The sequence below is a fragment of the Helianthus annuus genome, chromosome 13 (assembly GCF_002127325.2).
Source record: "Helianthus annuus cultivar XRQ/B chromosome 13, HanXRQr2.0-SUNRISE, whole genome shotgun sequence".
In the NCBI taxonomy this organism is placed as follows: Eukaryota; Viridiplantae; Streptophyta; class Magnoliopsida; order Asterales; family Asteraceae; genus Helianthus; species Helianthus annuus.
The window spans coordinates 123,705,926-123,721,599 of NC_035445.2; the positions used below are offsets into that span (position 1 = coordinate 123,705,926).

The 15,674-nt window shown below is 33.3% G+C and overlaps 1 long non-coding RNA gene across 1 annotated transcript; it reads right to left on the reverse strand.

Moving 5' to 3' along the window:
• Positions 1-5,972: 5,972 nt before the first annotated feature.
• On the reverse strand, positions 5,973-14,709 carry LOC118485390. The gene is made up of 3 exons (XR_004875850.1): positions 13,858-14,709; positions 7,267-7,521; positions 5,973-6,283 (listed from the first exon to the last, which is right to left on the reverse strand). It is a non-coding gene; the product is annotated as an uncharacterized LOC118485390 (long non-coding RNA).
• Between the last annotated feature and the right edge of the window lie 965 nt (positions 14,710-15,674).

Genomic DNA, 15,674 nt, shown 5'->3' on the forward strand with positions numbered 1-15,674 from the left:
GTTTTAAGATCTAAATCAGGTTTTATTGCAAAAAAAGATATGGATATTATGCTTGGGCTGGGATTCGAACTATCAAACACAAGTATGGAAAGCACGTTCCAAACCAGTGGACTACTTGACATTTTTTGTTATCGGTTCACTACATAATTTATTTATGGGTTCACTTTTTTATTTTTTATATAGTTTTTCTACTAATAATTCGAAACCGAATGGGTTTCTGGGAACCGTACTTTTCTATATAGGTCCGCGCATGTGAGTGACAACTCTTGTCTATTTGGGAAAAAAAAAAAAGTAAACAGCCAAAATCGTCATTAGATTTGGTCAATTTTGTCAATTCAGTTCAAAACTCAAACCTTTTGAATTTAAGTTTCGGTTTCAGTTTTGTTGCCATTTTCACCCAAATGCAAAATTTGGTTAGATTTTTCAGTTAATATCCAATTTTTTTTTTTTGTCTTTTTTCTCCCTTTTAATGAAGGGCAAAATGGTCATATTTTTTTAATTTGTTATAATAAAAACGTTAAAAGTCCATTTTCCCTTCATTAAAAGGGAGAAAAAAGACAAAAAAAAAACTGGATGTTAATTGAAAAATCTAACCAGGTTTTGATTTGGGATGAAAATGACAACAAAATTGAAATCACAGGAACGCAGATTCAAAAGGTTTGAATTTTGGACTTAAGTAACAAAAGTGAAAAAACCTTAGGGATCATTTTGGCAGTTTACTCTGAAAAAAATAAATAGGGTAAATTACATTTTTCATCTTTTATGTTTGTAACGAGTTGCAATTGATAGTCTTTAACTTCAATAATTAGAGTCACAATCCTTTATTCGAAAAACACATTACACCTTTCGTCTTTTAGCACTAAAAGTGAAAACTTTCTATTATGTCTATCCACTTAAATCATGTTTTTATTTAAAATGTTCATTATTAATCTTAAACCAATGGTTTCATTTCATTCACAGAAAATAAAATAAGTAACAACATGATTAAATCATCTTCTAATTCTGAAGATGATGTCAACAGAAAAGCTTCTGCATCAAAGAAAAGAAAAGGAACAAGTGATAAAGAGTATAATCCTGAAGAAGTGAAAGCGGGCGCCATTCAGCAGGTGTGGTCACCTGTTAATGAATTAAATCTTCTACAAGCTCTAGTGGAGCAACCTGAGAAAGGCAACACTACCATGTTGTTCGAGACGGTGAGCAAATGTTTGGATTTCGATGTACAAAAAAGCAAGTTGCAGATAAAATGCGGAAGCTGAGGCGGAAGTACAAGGAGATTAGTGAAGGAAGAAAAGTTGTCAATTCTGATAAACAAAATGTGAGTTTTTGCAAACTTTCTCAACAAGTGTGGGGGAAAAAGTTAAAGTCGAAAAAAAGAAGAAAAGCAAGAGGGGGGAGGGAGAGATGGCTGAGAGATTCTAGTGTTAGGGTTAGGGTTGGGAAACTAGGGGAGATATGTTTAATGGATAGCCTTACCCAATTCCTCAACCCTAACCCTAACCCTAGAATCTCTAAGCCATCTCTCCCTCCTTCTTGCTTTTCTTCTTCTTTATTTATTTATTATTTTTTTTTTGCCTTTATCTTCTTCCCCCACACTTGTTGAGAAAATTTGTAAACGCTCACACTGTGTTTATCAGAACCGACAGCTTTTATTCCTTCACTAATCTCCTTGTACTTCTGCCTTAGCTTCGGCACTTTATCTACAACTTTCTTTTTTGTACATCGAAATCCAAACATTTGCTTACCGTCTCGAACAACATGGTCGTGTTGCCTTTCTCAGGTTGCTTCATTAGAGCCTGCAGAAGCTTTAATTCATTAGCAGGTGACCACACCCGCTGAATGGTGCCCATTTTCACTTCTTCTTCAGGATTATACTCTTTATCACTTGTTCCTTTTCTTTTCTTTGATGCAGAAACTTTTCTGGTGACATCATCTTCAGAATTAGAAGTTCATCATGTTGTTGCTCATTTTTTTTTTTTGAATTAAATGAAACCACTGGTTCAAGATTATTAATGAACATTTTAAATAAAAGTATGAAATGACTAGAATACCCTTAAGTAGATAGACATAACTGAAAATTTTAACTTGGTTAGTGCTAAAGGACGAAAGGTATTATGCGTTTTTCAAATAAATGATTGTGACTGTAATTATTGAAGTTAAAGACTATCAAGTGCAACCCACTACAAACATAAATGACGAAAAGTGTAACTTACCCTAATTATTGTTTTGGATTTTCAAATATCCGTTTCACTATCCAATCCGTATCCAAAACTCCGGTTGTCCGAAATCCGAATATCTGAAATTTTGGATACAGAATCGGATAGTGAAATAAGCTATCCAAAATTTTCAAATATCCAAACTTAAACACCCCTAAAAAAACCCATAAATGTTTGTATTTATGAAAATAAAACTTAAATATGTAAAAGAAAAATATTTTAATACTAATTTAAAAAATATATATATACAACATTACATAATATATTCTCGGATCATATGACATGCATATGTTCATATTTTGGGTGGAAATACTTTTTTGTTTTACATTTTAGTATAAATTTTCAGTTCAACGTTTTTAAATCTATTTTTGTTTAATCTAACGGTCTCGCTGTAACGCAGGAGTCCTAAATGCTAGTTTGTTTTTCATTTGGAACAATTTATGTTCATGAAATTTGGGATGGTATCAAATACTGTAAAATGCTAAATATAAACTGACTATATTTAAATTATGAAATATTTTTAAAAATATTCTGGAATAATAAATATTGTTTCGGATTTTCAAATATTCGTTTCACTATCCAATCCGTATCCGAAACTCCGGGTGTCCGAAATCTGAATATCTGAAATTTTGGATACAGAATCGGATAGTGAAATGAGCTATCCGAAATTTTCGAATATCCAAACTTGAACACCCCTACGATAACCCATAAGTGTTTGTATTTATAAAAATATAACTTAAATATGTAAAAGAAAAACATATTAATACTTAAATTCATAGAAAAATATACATTACATAATCTATTCTCAGATCATATAACATGCATATGTTCGTCGGTTCTAGGGTGTAATTCATGCGTTTAGGGTAAAAAAAATGCAAAGAAAATACTCGGGCGACTAATAAATCTAAAATTATTATTTCCCAGAAACTTTATGGTTCAATAATACTTATTTTGGGTCAAAAAAAATCTTTAGATATAAAAGAAAAAAAATAAATAATTCCTAAGATTTATTTTCACCGGTTTACACAGCCATTCGGCTTTTAAAATAAATACATACACATTATCCTAAATGATAGACTAACATAAAAATTCATATTCATAGGAATCATAATAACTCAATTTTTGGTTATAAGCTACAGGAAAAATAAAGTGTTTATCATAAAATTTCCTCTATTGTTGATTTTTTTAACGGTTTTCGGTTTAGTCTAAAACTCAATAATTTGTGAAAAATAGTTTCTACCACTTTTAAATCCAAAAATCACCATCTCAATAATTTGTGAAAAATAGTTCCTACCACTTTTAAATCCAAAAATCACTAGGTTAATTACACTGTAAGAACACAAACGTTTATTTTTTTGAGAATTTAACCTTGGGTTTTCCTATTTTTAATAATTTAAATCATTTATAGCCCTAGATACATAGCAAAAAATTATATAAAAGTTTCCTACTGTAAAAATATGATGTGTAATAAGGTTGGATCTAAAATAATGCATTTATGGTCCGATTTTCGGTTTTAACTTTTGGATTTGTCGTTATGTTACGCGAAAATAGTCTGTTTTTAACCGTCTATGGTGTGTGTGCGAATTTGTGAAGTTTCATATGTTATTTTACAGATTCTAAGGTTAACATGTTCTGGAAAATAAGTATACTTATCATTATATATGCATATAAGATATCATTGGTGACTAACCCTAATTATTTTCGTGAAATAAAAGAAGATCAGAATTGGGAGTTCTAACCTTTGACAAAGGGGATGATGAAAATAAGCCTTAAAACAAATACCTTGTATGTGATGATAAAGAGACCAACACATACAAGTAGCAAACTTACAAGATTGAAAGTGTGTGTTGTAACCGATCCATGGGTGCTTCAGAGGGGCTGGAGAATGATCTTGCATGTTTGAATGGTGTGAATTATTATACAGGGGTTTTTGGATCTTTTTGCGTGAACGTGAGATTTTGAGATCAAACATTGAGATATTATGGGATATTGTAGATATTTAAAGTAATTTAATTAATGTGGGAGTTGGGGTAAGGGAGGGAACTAGCGATTTTCGGTAACTTGAATTTTATAAAAAATTACTAGATTTTAAATGATATTATGGGATATTGTACATATACTTCGAGACTAGGGTGGAAAGGTTCTTGTTTAGTTATGAATTTTAAATTTTATATAATGTATAATATATATTGTGTATTGTATTGATAAATAAATTTATAGAACAGCTAACCCAAAATTTTATATAATATAAACTAGTTTACAACCCCGTGTATTACCGGGTTGAATGACAAAAAATGTAAATTATAAACTTGTATATAATCCTTATTAATGAAATGACTTATTTAGATAAATTAGTAAAACAAAAGAACATTTATATTTTCGTTACTTGTATATGTGATTTGATACTTTATTAGTAATTATTGTTTATATCCAAATAATACTAGCCTAAGATCCCGCGACTTTCGCGGGTGGTTTAACACAAACATATAATATCTACCGGCATTGAAGCCCATGTAGATCATCATTTTTTATAGGCCTTTCCAAACTTAGGCTTCAAGTCTAAGGGTTAAAACAGATCACTTCTCTCTCCAAAAACCTGTTACATACCAACGAACCTTTAATAGATCAACGAAAGGTCACTGTTTTCATCTTTTGATTGACATCAAGTTTACATAAACTTCAATATCTAAATTCTTATTTAAATTCATATAGTCTAAGATCCCGCGAGTTTCACGGGTGGCTTAACACAAACATATAATATCTACTAACATTGAGATGAACTTCGTAGTGAAAAAAACTTTTCAATATAAATCTATTGATTTAATAAATTAAACATCGACGTAAAATTATTGATTTACTCCATCTTCATGTTATCACCCGTGAATACTCACGGGTCGGATATTTAATGTTTTATTAAACATAATTATATATATATATATATATATATATATTAAAAACGAATAACGTGTAACGAATAAGGCTTGATAAGTCTATTTGTCTCGTAAAATATTACCATGAAAGCACCTCAATACAATTATCGATAATTGATAAAGTGTAAAAAATAAGCAATATTGTTTAACTGGCAACTAAATGTCCGAAACATAGTCACATAAATATAACCACAAAATAAAATATGAAGTTGAAATATGGTGTTCAAACGATTTGCGTCAAAACAGTTCAACTCCAAACAGTTCGGTTCCAAATGGTTCGCGTCAAAATGTTTCGAGTCGAAATGGTATGGGTTGAAACCGTTTGGGTTGAAATGGTGCGGGATCGAAACGGTCGAATACTCCATTGAATTTACTTTAATTTCTTCACGTATAGGAGGGATTTTAAATTCCGTTAGCTAAAGGATTTTGAAGGAATTCATGGCCAATTTCAATTCACTTGTCAACCAAACACATGAACATTGGAACTGAGATTCCAATTCCAACAAATTATGTGAACCAAACATCTTAAGAGATGAAATTCATATTCCAATTCCATTGAATTTCAGCGAACCAAACGGCCCCTTAGAATATACTCTTTTAGGATTCGATTATTATATTTATATTCTGAAACATAAAGTGTACCACTGAAACCAAGACTAAGAATTTTTTATTATTGGCTTATGAGAGATTGTCAACAATGGGAATGGCAATATAGGAAACGGGTCAACTGAACCTCAAAGAGACTTCCTTTTGGATCTGGCAATCTATAAACAAATTATGCAAATACGTTCCAAATCAATCAGTTTCCATTGTTGGATTGTGTATCGTCTAATCCTATATATAAAATTCTCTCTCACATATTCATTGCAAAAAGTTAAAAACTATTTTGAGTCTTATTTCTAGATTAAAAATACTAAATGAAATCACATTGAGTTTCTATTTGGCCAACCACATGTGGAGAGTGACATATGCTCAAAACAACTTGCACATTGACACCTTTCTCTTTGTCATCTCTGTTACTTGTACCATTTTCACTTGACCAGAGCATTTGTGTTGGTGATAAGAGGGACGAAACTCCCTCGTCTCTGTTGATACGACTTCGTATTATCCATAAACTAAGCCCGATTAACCCCTTGTTCCCTGGAGATTCATAACCAAAAATGAAAAACAAAACATATAAACACATCAAAAAACTTAAAGCTCTCATAAATCACAACTAAAAATTACCCAGATCACAACTACATATCAGCAACATTATTCAACTCAAAACTATCCAAACTCTATAAAATAAATAAAAAATTAAAAAACAACTGAGTGGGGCTTTTTAACAAACAGGTGGAGGGCATACATGATGGGAAGTATAGTAATCAAGAATTTGTTTTTATCAAATAAACAAGATGATCCACTGATGAAAAATAGATTAAACTCAACGAAAAACAGTAAAATGGATGAAAACGGTCATTTTTTCAGCAGAACTGAAACAGATTTCAACTTGTTTGACCCTTTGACCTGTTCACTTTGTTGAATTTTTTTTACAGTTTCATATGCAACAACGACCCATTTTTAAGTAAATAAGTCAATAATGGCACATCTTACATGTAATTTATTACCATTTTAAACTACAAAACACTACAAAAAGATTTCTAGGCATGTCAGTCCGCCGATTCATAATCACATGTAAAGGTTATCAACTGTAAACTTCACGGCATAGTTATCGATAGCGAATAGCGACAACATACCTATATGCTACGTCGCGATAGCGATGAAATAGCACCCGCTATTTCGTGTTTAGCGATAAGGTAGTTAAAAATTAAAGAAATAGAAATAGCTATCTATATAATTTTTATATATATAATGTTTATTTTATACATTTTTATGTATAAAAATGTAATGTTTATTTTTTTTATATATATGTAATGTTTATTTTATACCTTTTTTATACCAATGCAGAGAAGTGCAACCTAAAAAATATAGTATTTCATCATTACGGACAATCATGATTCATCTAATGGTTAACTTGTATCAAAGGGTGTTTGCATGTGTGTTTAAGCATCTGGTTATTAAAATCACCCCCAAGTATGAGAAGCAATGAAGCATATAAGGCTATAATGAAAAGAAGGTACCTTCTTTATCTTGTTTTCCTTGAAATACGTCTAAAAAAAGAAGTAATCTAATTGTATCTGCAAATCCTTTATATGCAGACCTAATTGAGAATAGATAGAAAAATAAGTTGAAATTTAACATTCCAAGTGTCGATGCAGAAATAAAAAGGTACCAATGAAGAGGGGTCCTTCCGTCATTATCTGGTACATTAAAATCAGCATCATACTTAAATTCAAGAAGGATGTTTGACCATACTGAGCTGCGACATGAACTGCCTGCAGTCAAGTATGTCCATAGCGGTAAGTTTAGAGTAATTAAACTTGATAAGATAACCTATCATCTAGAGTTAATTTTGCCCAAACCCAAGCCCCATCTTGGTTTTTCTAACAATTCCTAATCAGCTGTTTATTAAACACTCCTCTAAACCTAATAATAATAAAACACATAATGTGCTTTCGAAATGTAAAAGAATTAATTACCCGTGTTAGTGCAGAATGTCTATCGCCTTCGTCAATCGGAACCGTAGCTGAAATAGAAGTAAAATAGGCTTTATATTGTAATTTGTAAACAATAGGCAAGGTGGCATTATTGTAAATAAGGGGAAATCCCTTATAATCTTGTGCCTATAAATAGGAGTCTTAGGGTTTAGATTTAAGACTTTTGCCACATTAGAGCTTGGAGAGCTTAGGTGCTTAGAGAGAGAAACTAGAGAGAGAAAGTGGCAAAACGTGATTCACGGAGCTTGTAATCGTTACATCATCAATGGAATCACGACATTAGTACGTTATTGAGTGTTCGATCACATACGTTCACGGATTCCGCACGTCGAACGTACGTTACGCAATCGAACGGTATCGAAACCGGTCCTAACAAGTGGTATCAGAGCTAGGAGCTCGATTGCTTGATCAAACACATCGTTTTCGTACAGATTGCAGCAGAATTTGATCCGATTTCGTCGATTTCTTCATCTTCTACTCATTTCTTACGTTTTTTTTTCTGAAAAACGTCAAATTGAACAGGTAAATACGGTCCGTTTCGTCTGATTTTTGGATATGTTGTGCGTTTAGACCCGATCTACAATCCTACCAAATTTCAGCTCGAAACTCCAAGCCGTTTTGGAGATATCGCGATTTTTTGGTCCGATTTTGCGTCATACGATCAGATCTGACTTGAACCGCTTATACGAACAAGTGTTGGATCGCTCAAACAGGCATTTTTGGGTTGAACCGCCTATATGAACCGCTCATAGGTCCTACTTGTGAACCGCTCCAAAATTATAAATTGTGGATCGCTTTTTAGACAGATTATGGCTCGCTCTTAAGACAAATTCTGAACCGCTTTTATGTCAAGTGTGGATCGCTTTTGAGACAAAGTGTGGACCGCTCATAAATGGTACATGTTAGTTCGCTTATGTGTCGTCTCCTTCACGTGATTATCTGAATCATCACAGAATGTCGGCCAAATCCTAGGTTACTTTTGTGATTGAAGGTCACGTGTAGGTGTTGATTGAAATCCACCGCCCCACTACAATTGATTGTTGTTTTTTTTAACCGCCCATATACTAAACAACCATTTATAATTGTCGGCCGCCACAATCAAAGGCTTTGTATATACAGTCATGGTTGGTTAGTTGTTGTTATCAAAGTCCACCGCCCATATCTTTTAGTTGGCCCATGTGACCGACCCACTAACCCAAAAGACCCAATCAGACCTTTTAATCTACCGCCCAACCGTCCATGAAACCCAATCAACTTTAGTGATTTAGTGATATATAAGGCCCAATCACTAGTTTTTTGGTCACCGTCCATTAAGAGCATAAGGCCCAATCCAGTTTTTAAGATTTTGATATTTTGTTTACTAATCATTTGTTTGTGTGTTCACAGGTGATTCGAGGGATTTTTACAAGGGGTAAATTCCAAGAAGTTGAAATTGTGTAAATTTTGAACGAAATTTTTTTAATCATGTCAGTTAACAAAGAAAGTGAGATCAAAATGTTTGATGAGAAGGAAAATGCAAATCTTGAAAATCTGAATAACTGGAAAAAGGAAGCTTGGAATGAAACGAGATATGATAAAGAGGTTTATATAAAAAGATACGAAAATTTATTGTGTATGAAAGATGAATCGATGGAGATGTTGAAAGAAAGATTTTGGGAATTAATTATCAAATTAGAAAAACATAAGGTTTGGTACTCAAATGATGAAAGAAATCTAAAATTTGTTGAGGCGTTACCTTTGGAATGGGATAACTTCGTGAATGGACTAAAACGAGATTCTTGGTTATCTACTGACTTAAGAAGTCTACTCAACAAAATTACAAATCAGAGTGGTTATGATTATCGAAGAAAAAGAGAATTATTGGATGAAATAAAAGAAGAATCAAAAAATATTGATTTGAATGTAATCAACGAAATAAGAAAACGAATTAATGTGTGTCTTGCAGCAAAAAAGAATATGAGATACGATATTAAGAGGGGGTGTTATATTGATAAAGATTCGAATCCTCTTGATTTTGTTAAACTTTTTTGTGCAGGTACATATGAAAAGATGATTGAAGATGGTTTGAAATGCGAAAAATCAGAAATAGACAATGGCAAACTTCTGAAGGATGTAGAAAGTTTGACATTGGAAAACAAAAATTTGAAGATCGAGAAGAAGGCTGATAATGAACAGATTCTGGAGTTACGCTTGAACTGTGAAAAACTGAAATCTGAGAATGATAAACTGTTAAATGATTTGAACAGTTTAACATCAGAAAACAAAATTTTGAAAGAAAATGAAAAAGATATTGAAAGCAAAAGAAAATCTTCAGAAGATGAAGATTGCTGGATAAAATTGGAAAACAAAAATCTGAAAGAAAATGAAACAAGATTTCAAGAACAGTTAAAAGTCTTGGAAAATGAAAAATATGTTCTTGAAAATCTTAAAATTGAAAATGAAAAATCAATTAAGTCTCATCTTGAGAGAATATCTCAGCTTGAAAATGAAGCTGAGAATTCAAGGATCAAGATTGAAGAACTTGAAAAGAAGTTGAAAGGTTTTGTGACTTCATCAGACAGGTTGAATTTTCCTTGTCCAAAACCGATCAATTCTGTTCCAATAAGTGACAATGTCACAAATTTTGACAAAGTCAAAATTGAAGATTGTGATGATGTATCTGATGATGTAAAAGAAAAAGAAAAGAAAAGAAAAATATTTTTAGATTTAAAAGAAAATTTTAAAAATACTGTTTTGCAATCTACTGAGAAAGGTGAATGCTCAAAGCAAAAACCTGTAAAGAAGATTGTGGAACAGAAACAAAAAGATAAAAATTTGAAAAACCCTAAAAAAGAAAATAAAATCTCATCAGATAAGTCATCCAATCATTTTCAAAAATCAGAAAAATTTAAAAATGAAAATTTACAAAATGTTGGCAATAAGTGGTGCAGGTTTGACCACAGTGCTCAAATGCCAAATCAAGGATACAAGAAGAGAAATGACTACCACAAGGCAACTCAATGCTATGATTTAAGTGTGTGGTATGAAAATGGTATACGATATGAAAGAGAGAAGAGGTATGATAACAGAATGTGTTACTCTTGTGGCTATCAAGGACACATTGCTGTTAACTGCCAAAGACGGAATTATGAGACAAGAAGATGCTTTAATTGCAATATCAGAGGTCACATTGCCAGAGATTGCCCAAGGAGATCAATGGGAAGATCGAGGGCTGAATCTCAAAGAATGGCAAAGAAACCAGTCAATGTCAAGCCCAAAGGACAGAAAGTTCAAGAACCAAAAGTTCAAGAACAGAAAGTCCAGGAAACGAAAGTAAAACTTTCTCAGGGGCAAAAAGACAGATTGCGAAAGAAAAGGAAGAAGGCGAGAGAGTATCTCGAGAGGATTTTGTCCTCAGATTCTTCGGTTGATAAGAATAAAAGTACTAATGAATCGCTTCAATCGACTGCAAAGTCAAACAAGCCGAGTTCATCAGTTACAAATTTGAGGACAACGGAGAAAAAGGAGAAAAAGAAACGTGTTGGCGATGAATCTGACAGGTCAAAGTCAGACAAGCCACACTCAGGCAATGATTCTGGTTCGACAAAACCAGAAGAGCCAGTAGTTGAGGTAAAAACTGTCAAACCCAAGGCTGGTCAGGCTTGGGTGGATCTTTTCAAATGAAAAATCCTGACTTGCCGGAGTTCCCAGGTTGGTAAGCGTGGAACATGAATCGGCATATTTCTTGAGAAATTTCACTCTGGTGATTTTTCATCTTACATGTGGTAAATCAGGGACATTAAGTTGTACTTGATTTTCTACAAGTGATGTTTGTGATTAAAGGAAAACAATGTGATGAAATAACCCCGAGTTTATGAAACAACACACAAAACTAATTTTCCGGAAAAACTATTTTGATTAAAACAAACTTAAGTGTTTTGAAATCAGAATGGGAAAATAGTTTGTTGTGAGGGGGAGTTCTGATTGTTTACGCCAAGTGGATGGAGAATTGAAGTGATTCGATATCAGTTTGTCATTTTACTTGTACAGTTTTCAAATTTTCCTTTAAAATCAAAATTGAAACATATTTTGATTTTAGGGGGAGAAAAATTTTTAAAAAAAAAATTAGAAAATTTGAAAATTCCAAAAACATTGAAAAAGTAAAAATGAGTTTTGTTGTGAAAAAGAGGAAATGATAGTAAATCAGTGGACTATCACAGCACGCTAAAGAAATGTAATGTCAAATGTAATAAACGGTCTCACTGATGATGTGACGATAGGTTTTCGTACATTTAGTAGATTTATTCGGGATATAAACCTAAAATTTCAAACTTGTGAAATTCGTGGGGAACACTACTTGGATATATAGGTAACCCCTGAAATCTCGTTTGAAAGGTCTCGTATTCTGATATACTAGGTGGTTATACTCTATGTCTGGGGTATTATTCCGGGACTTCTGCTGAACGATGGTTCTGACCTAGTCCTTGGCTAATACTTTATCCAAAATGCTTGAAACATAGCATTATAGCCCTCATATTGATTAAACAATAAAATTGATAATCATCTGTTGTAGCTAAAAAGATTCTCTAAAGGGAACACACTGCAAAGTCGAAGCTGATATCTCTCTGCGTATACGGAAGTATCGACCTGAGATCCCTCAGTCTTCGCATACCCTAATTTATGTACAGACATCATTGTAGTATTCTTGCCTGTAAGACTGAATATTGAGATTCTGGATACGGGAGTATATTCAAGAGGTGGGACACATGAATTGAGCTAAGTTCTTAAAACATCTAAATCGTATCCTGAATAGATTGAAAATTGTGTGAAAATTTAAGAGGACAACTATATCGTCAATCGAGGTGAATCGTTTAGAACTTAAAATGATTAAAGCTTAACGGTGCTAGTGATTTGTCTCATGAACTGATATGATCCTCTTACACAAACTCGCAAAAATATTATTTGTATATATTTGTTTACTGCTTTTCATTCAAAAACAAAAATCCAAAAAAATTTTCGGAGTGTTTTCGTATAAATTTTTGAAAAGTCAAAAAGATTTTCGACAACTGATTTTGAAGAGCTGATTTTCAAAATTCGAGGGCTAATCATGATGAACAGGTTTGGGAGAATATGTTGAAAACTTTGAATGTCATATACAAATGTTTTAAAAGATTGTGGGTTGAGTTAATCAAGGTCATTCATTTGGACTTGATGTAACTAATATGTTTGTTGAAAATGATGTCTACCAGTAAGTTTACTAAATTCAATTGTCATAAATTTATGAAACTTATATTGAGGTAGAGGATATGCAGGTTAACCAGGTTTCAAGTCCTGAGCAGATGCAGAACAAAGCCAGGAATTGATCCTGAACTTGTGAAACGATGAAAGCCAGACTACGATCCCGACAGCTGAGTCTAAGGGGGAGTCTGAAGACGAGCTCAACGCAAACGGAAGCGTGTAAGGAGCCAGGTATCGTTCCTGGAAGAGCTTGTATCTGGAAATCCAGGTGTCGATCCCAAAAGCATGGAAGCTTGACGAAAGGGGGAGCCTGAAGAAAAAGAGTCTAAGCGAGAGGGGGAGCAACGGAAGCTCGTAAACAGATCCACGGGGATTCTGTTTGAGAAAGAGGGAGTCTATGGTTGCTGAAACCGTCAAACCTTCAAGAAGACTCAGAGAGAGAGAGAAAGTCAAGTTGCTACGAGTTTGACTACGGATTGACTACGGCAATATCCAAGGGGGAGTCTGTTAGTGCAGAATGTCTATCGCCTTCGTCAATCGGAACCGTAGCTGAAATAGAAGTAAAATAGGCTTTATATTGTAATTTGTAAACAATAGGCAAGGTGGCATTATTGTAAATAAGGGGAAATCCCTTATAATCTTGTGCCTATAAATAGGAGTCTTAGGGTTTAGATTTAAGACTTTTGCCACATTAGAGCTTGGAGAGCTTAGGTGCTTAGAGAGAGAAACTAGAGAGAGAAAGTGGCAAAACGTGATTCACGGAGCTTGTAATCGTTACATCATCAATGGAATCACGACATTAGTACGTTATTGAGTGTTCGATCACATACGTTCACGGATTCCGCACGTCGAACGTACGTTACGCAATCGAACGGTATCGAAACCGGTCCTAACAACCCGGTAAGCACTTACATCAGCAGCCTCAACACGAGCACCGTTGTACAACAAATCAACTTCGTCTAAGAATCTTCTTTACCAGGACATACATTCCAGCCATTTATGTAAAGCAAACCATGATTCTTGCCCAGATTCTCCAAATTCAAACCACACATTATTATTATACTACAATAATAATATAAACCTTTGAATAAGACGATATAGGATATTGTATGCGGTAATAGATTTTGCATGACTCTCACCCGTTTGACCCGTATGAACCATTCCCATTTTACCTTTTTCTATTTGACCCATTTAAGATAAAGCACAACCATTTTGACCCATTCATAAGTAAATGGGCCGAAATAGCAATCTCTTTAGAATTAACACACATAACGTGATAAGTAAATAGCTAAATCTTACGTATTATTAGCTTTATAATAGTAAGTAATAGTGAGAGAAAATATATACTGCATCTCAATTAGCAAAACACGCCAAGTTTTCACGCGTGCCACCAGGGTGTCGAATGCAAAGCAGACATGTAAACCTATAAAAACATGTACATACAAAAAAGTCAAACCTATGTGGGATAAACTTCAAACCATGCATTTACAAACGGGTCCACTGGGTTAAAATATGCCTCTAACTGGTCATAGAGATAAACTTCAAAACTGAGCTAATATATAAGGTCAAGCATAGCCCAAAGTGTACTCACTCGCAATATACAAACGTATTAAATTATAACCATTCAAAATGAGTTAAATGTCATTTTAGTCCTTGTGGTTTGGGCCATTTTGCCAGTTTAGTCCAAAGGTTTCATTTTTCGCCTGTTGGTCTAAAAAGGTTTCACCATTGCCATTTTAGTCCACCGGGTTAACTTCATCCATTTTTTCTATTACCGAGAAGAGAAATTAGGTCATTTTATATGTAATTCTGTTAACAATAAAGGCAATTCGGCCATATAAAATGACCGAATTGCCCTTCTCGTTAACAGAAAAAAATGGATGAAGTTAACCCAGTGAACTAAAACGATAACGGTGAAACCTTTTTGGACTCACAGGCGAAAAATGAAACCTTTGGACTAAACTGGCAAAATGGGTTGATAAAAAAAGGGTTATTTTGGGTGGCCTATCCCTACACCATCTCTCTCACTATTACCTGGCTGACCTCTCTTCTATATTGACCATTGTCCGTTGTATTGCTTCTCTTCTAGAGCTGGTAGACTCTTTCATATCAGCACCTTCTCTAAACCAATATATACGTGTAGATAATTTCCAAGAAACAACCAACATGTACGCTTGTACGCTGGTCCTAATTCATGATGACTTCAAATACAAAAGAAACTCAATTTTGCTTTGTTCATAAATGGGGCAAAATTGACAAATCAGGTAAAAACCAATTCGGGCTAAAACATGTTCCGGTCAGAACGGGTTGGTAAAAAAGGGGTTATTTTGGTCCGCGTTAGAATGGGTTTGGGTTTAGAATATGTTGTAACCCAAAATTTTATATAATATAAACTAGTTCTTTGAATGACGAAAAATGTAAATTATAAACTTGTATATAATTCTTATTAATGAAATGACTTATTTAGATAAATTAGTAAAACAAAAGAACATTTATATTTTCGTTACTTGTATATGTGATTTGATACTTTATTAGTAATTATTGTTTATATCCAAATAATATATGGTTAGGGTAAAATGAAAACTTCTACGAGTTGTGAGAACTTACAGAACTCAACCTTACAAAAGGTTTTTTTTTTTTTTAATTTTTTACAGAGGGTGTGAATGAGCGATTAGAGACTCAAGGTGTTAAACTTTTTGATTTTGTATTCAAAT